This window comes from Mustela lutreola, chromosome 3, assembly GCF_030435805.1.
Source record: "Mustela lutreola isolate mMusLut2 chromosome 3, mMusLut2.pri, whole genome shotgun sequence".
Classification (NCBI taxonomy): domain Eukaryota; kingdom Metazoa; phylum Chordata; class Mammalia; order Carnivora; family Mustelidae; genus Mustela; species Mustela lutreola.
The window spans coordinates 153358522-153364521 of record NC_081292.1 but is presented as its reverse complement, the minus strand read 5'-3'; positions in this window follow the sequence as shown (position 1 = coordinate 153364521).

Below are 6000 nucleotides of genomic sequence, written 5' to 3'. Positions count from 1 at the left end.
GCAATCCTTACATCAGATAAATTAGATTTTTAAGCCAAAGACTATAATAAGAGATGAGGAAGGACACTATATCATACTTAAAGGGTCTGTCCAACAAGAAGATCTAACAATTTTAAATATCTAGTCCCCTAACATTGGAGCAGCCAATTATATAAACCAATTAATAACAAAATCAAAGAAACTCATCGACAATAATACAATAATATTAGGGGACTTTAACACTCCCCTCACTGAAATGGACAGATCATCAAGCAAAAGATCAACAAGGAAATAAAGGCCTTAAATGACACACTAGAACAGATGGACATCACAGGTATATTTAGAACATCCCATCCCAAAGCAACAGAATACACATTCTTTTCTAGTGCACATGGAACATTTTCTAGAATAGATCACATCCTGGGTCACAAATCAGGTCTCAACCAGTACCAAAAGATTGAGATCATTCCCTGCATAATTTCAGACCACAATGCTCTGAAACTAGAACTCAACCACAAGAGGAAAGCTGGAAAGAACTCAAAAACATGGAGGTTAAAGAGCATCCTACTAAAGAATAAATGGGTCAACCAGGAAATTAAAGGAGAATTAAAAACAATCATGGGAACAAATGAAAATGAAAACACAACTGTTCAAAATCTTCAGGATGCTGCAAATGTGGTCCTGAGAGGAAAGTATATAGCAATACAAGCCTTTCTCAAGAAACAAGAAAGATCTCAATACACAACCTAACCCTACACCTAAAGGAACTGGAGAAAGAATAACAAAGAAAGCCTAAACCTAGCAGGAGAACAGAAAGAATAAAGATCAGACAGAAATCAATGAAATAGAAACCAAAAGTACAGTAGAACAAATCAATGAAATGAGGATCTGGTTCTTTGAAAGAATTAATAAGATTGATACACCCCTGGCCAGACTTTTCAAAAGAAAAGAGAAAGGACCCAAATTAATAAAATCATGAATGAAAGAGGTGAGATCACAACCAACACCACAGAAATACAAACAATTATAAGAACATATTATGAGCAACTATACACTAGCAAATTTGACAATCCAGAAGAAATGGATGCAATCCTAGAGACATATAAACTATCAAAACTGAACCAGGAAGAAATAGAAAACCTGAACAGACTCGTAATCAGTAAGGAGATTGAAGCAGTCATCAAAAACTCTCCCAACAAACAAGAGCCCAGGGGCAGATGGCTTCCCAGGGGAATTCTACCAAACATTTAAAGAAGAATTAGGACCTATTCTCCTGAAACTGTTCCAAAAAATAGAAATAGAATGAAAACCTCCAAACTCATTCTATGAGGCCAGCATTACCTTGATCCCAAAACCAGACAAAGACCCAATCAAAAAGGAGAATTACAGACCAATATCCTTGATAAACAGATGCAAAAATTCTCACCAAAATACTAGCCAGTAGGATCCAACGTACATTAAAAGGATTATTCACCACAACCAAGTGAGACTTATTCTTGGGCTGCAAGGTTGGTTCAACATCTGCAAATCAATCAATATGATAAAATACATTAACAAAAGAAAGAACAGGAGTCCTATGATACTCTCAATAGATGCTGAAAAAGCATTTGACAAAATACACCACACTTTCTTGATCAAAACTCTTCACAGTGTAGGCTTAGAGGATACATACTCAATATCATCAAAGCCATCTATAAAAAACCCACAGCAAATACCATTCTCAATGGGGAAAAACTGACAGCTTTCCCCCTAAGGTCAGAAACACAGCAGGGCTATCCACCATCACCACTGCTATTCAACATAGTACTAGAAGTCCTAGCCTCAGCAATCAGACAACAAAAAGAAATCAAAGGTATCTGAATCGGCAAAGAAGAAGTCAAACTTTCACTCTTTACAGATGGTATGATACTTTATGTGGAAAACCCAAAAGACTCCACTCCAAAACTGTTAGAATGCATGTAGGAATTCAGTAAAGTGGCAGGATATAAAATCAAGTTTGCATTTCTATACACCAACAGCAAGACAGAAATTAGACATAAAAGAGAAATTGAGTTGATCCCATTTACAATTGCACCCCAAAACACAAGATACCCAGGAATAAACCTAACAAAAGAGGCAAAGAATCTGTACTCAGAAAACTATAAAATATTCATGAAAGAAACTGAGGAAGACAGAAAGAAATGGAAAAATGTTCCATTCTCATGGACTGGAAGAACAAATATTGTGAAAATGTCTATGACACCTAAAGCAATCTACACATTTAATGCAATCCCTCTTAAAACACCATCAATTGTTTTCAAAAAAATGGAAAAAATAATCCTAAAATTTATTTGGAATCAGAAAAGACCCCAAAGAGCCAGAGGAATGTTGTAAAAGGAAACCAAAGTTGGTGGCCTCACAATTCCAGACTTCGGGTTCTATAACAAAGCTGTAATCATCAAGACAGTATGGTACTGACACAAAAACAGACACATAGATCAATGGAACAGAAAAAAGACCCCCAAAATGGACCCTCAACTCTATGGTCAACTAATCTTCGACAAAGCAGGAAAGAATATCCAATGGAAAACAGACAGTCTCTTCAACAAACGGTGTTGGGAAAATTGGACAGCCACATGCAGAAAAATGAAATTGGGCCATTTCCTTATACCACACAGGAAAATAGACTCAAAATAGATGAAGGACCTTAATGTGAGACAGGAATCTATCAAAATCCTTGAGGAGAACAGAGGCAGCAACCTCTTCGACCTCAGCTGCAGCAACGTCTTCCTAGGAACATTGCCAGAGGCAAGGGAAGCAAGGGCAAAAATGAACTATTGGGACTTCATCAAGAGGAAAAGCTTTTGCACAACGAAGGAAATAGTCAACAAAACCAAAAGACAACTGACAGAAAGGAAAAGATATTTGCAAATGACATATCAGATAAAGGGCTAGTATCCAAAAATCTATAAATAACTTAACCAAACTCAACACCCAAAGAACAAATAATCCAATTATAAAATGGACAGCAGACATGAATAAACATTTCTGCCAAGAAGACATCCAAATGGCCAACAGACACATGAAAAAGTGCTTCACATCACTCAGCATCAGGGAAATACAAATCAAAACCACAGTGAGATACCACCTAACACCAGTCAAAATGGCTAAAATTAACAAGTCAGAGGATGACAGATGTTGGCGAGGATGCAGAGAAAGGGGAACCCTCTTACTCTGTTGGTGGGAATGCACGCTGGTGCAGCCACTCTGGAAAACAGTATGAAGGTTCCTCAAATAGTTGAAAACAGAGCTACCCTATAACCCAGAAATTGTACAATTGTACTACTGGGTACTTACCCTAAAGATACAAATGTAGTGATCCAAAGGGGCACATACACCCGAATATTTATAGCAGCAAAGCCCACAATAGCCAAACTATGGAAAGAAACTAGATGTCCAACAACAGATGAATGGATAAAGAAGATGTGGTATGTGTGTGTGTGTGTGTGTGTGTGTGTGTATATACATATATATATATATATATATATATATATATATTCCATTGTATGTGTGTATATAAATATATAAATGTGTGTGTATATAAATATATACCCACATACAATGGGATACTGTTCAGCCATTAAAAAACCGAAATCTTGCCATTTGTAATGAGGTGGATGGGACTACAGGGTATTATGGTAAGTGAAATAAGTCAATCAGAGAAAGATAATTATCATAATATCTCTCTGATATGAGGAATTTGAGAGGCAGGGCGGGGTTCATGGGAGATAGGGAGGGGAAAAATGAAACAAGATGGGATTGGGAGGGAGACAAACCATAAGACACTCTTAATCTCACGAAATAAACTGAGGGTTGCTGGCGGGTGGGAGGAGAGGGAGAGGGAGCCTGGGTGATGGGCATTGAGGAGGGTATGTGCTCTGGTGAGCGCTGTGAAATGTGTAAGCCTGATGATTCACCGACCTGTACCCCTAAAGCAAATAATACATTATATGTTAATAAAAAAATAAATAATAAAATTAAGCTAAATTAACCTAAACATTCAAGTTAAAATGCAGTTCAGTATCTTTTCAGAAATTTTACCATCACACTAGAACAGGGAAATAAAACTCTGCATCTTCAAATCTTCATATTCCATAATGTCTGAAACTTGCAGCCTCATACTGCTTCTTATCATGTGTCAGAAAAATAAAGAAATTCCCTCTACATAAAGTAAATGATCTTTTCTCATTAACATAAACGTATATTTAGACAGGAACACTATCTCCAAGGCTTTAGTTATGTTTCTGTAGCTCTGTAGAGAATATTGAGAGCTCAGTTTCATACCATTTGTAGAAAAGCTGCAAAAAAGAATGACTAAGATACAGAGCCTCAGCTGAAGTCTCCTCCTCAGCCACCTTAATACTCTATGGGTAAAAGGAAATCTTGATGGAATTCATGTCCAAGTACTTACTCGGTATCTCCACACAAATGCCCTACACTCTGTAGAATGGCAACATCTAGAAAGCTGAACATCTTTGCCATCATGGTCTTGCTCTTCTTTCTACCTCCTTTCATTTCAGTTCTAGTGTGGGTGAGAAGATTCTGCGAGATGACATATTTGTGTGTAGCCCCTAGTACGGTGCGGGGCATAGCAGCTACACTCAGTGTCACCCAGTGAGAAACCCAGCAGCCTCATCAACAACTCCCTTTCTGTGGCTTCCTACACTAGGCAGTCCCCATACCCTGCCAATTTTAGATTAAATTATAACATGTGATTCTCTGTAGCCAACATAATAGTATGACATGATTTATTCTATTCAATCAGAGCTTTCAGCTATTAAATAATCATTTCCTCCAAACCCTCAGAAAGACCATTGTATAGAAAAGGTGCCTCCTCTAGTTGACAGAAGTCAAATATAAAAATGTAATGGAAAATTCCAAGAAATAAATATTTAAGTTACTTTTATCTTCAAACTTTATAAGACGCCAAAGCTAGACCAGCTGGCCCCACCTGTTTCCAGACCATACTCCCTCCCTCTGGCAAGGAGCACCCCACTGGAGAGTCTTTACCAGCTCACCCACCATGCTGCTGGGCCACCAACTGGACTAAAACTGGCTTTCTTATTTGGGCAGCTTCCCTGACAAGCCCCGACTCCCTTCCAGCCAGTCCCCGTGGAGGTGTTATCTGTTTTTAGAGAATATCCATGTCATGGGTCTAAACTAAATGAATGAATTTTCTACTGATTCTGATTATTATAGATTCTCTTCATAAGAGAGTTATATGGGGGCACCTGGGTGGCTCAGTGGGTTAAAGCCTCTGCCTTTGGCTCAGGTCATGATCCCAGGGTCCTGGGATCCAGCCACGCATCAGACTCTCTGCTCAGTGGGGAGCCTGGCTTCCTCCCCTCTCTCTGCCTGCTTCTCTGCCTACTTGTGATCTCTGTCTGTCAAATAAATTTTTTAAAAAATCTTTTAGAGAGAATTATATGGTAGTAACAGCATAAGCTCCAGAGGTAGACCGACCTTGATTCAAATCCTGGTTCCATACTGGTAGCTATGTGACTCTTCCACCTTTTTTTCTTATCTGTAGAATAAGAATAAAATTTACTTCATGATGTGCTTGAGATGATTCAGGAAGATAATATTTTTTATGTAGCCACTAATGTGATAGCTGGAACAGTGAAGTTAATAAACATAGTTTATTTATCTCCTTTAGCAATTTATTTTTGGTTCTTTCATCTTGCATTTTAAATTACCTTGAAGATCTTGGAATAAAGACTGGAATCCTCCTAGCAATGACTTCAGCTTACACTATGTATTGTTATAAATTTCTTTATTTACTGTCTTGTACTATAATTCTTTCAAGTGTGTAGGGACAAAGTATTCAATTGGGTAGTTTCCTCAAGTTTCTGGGTGAAAATCAACTCAAAAGAAGAGTGAATGAAATCCTTTAGCCTCTTATTTCTTTGAAGAAGAGTCTTGCTACCATGAGAAGGTTTTCTTAATATATAGTACCAAAAAGGAAATTCTCTCTTCAGTAAT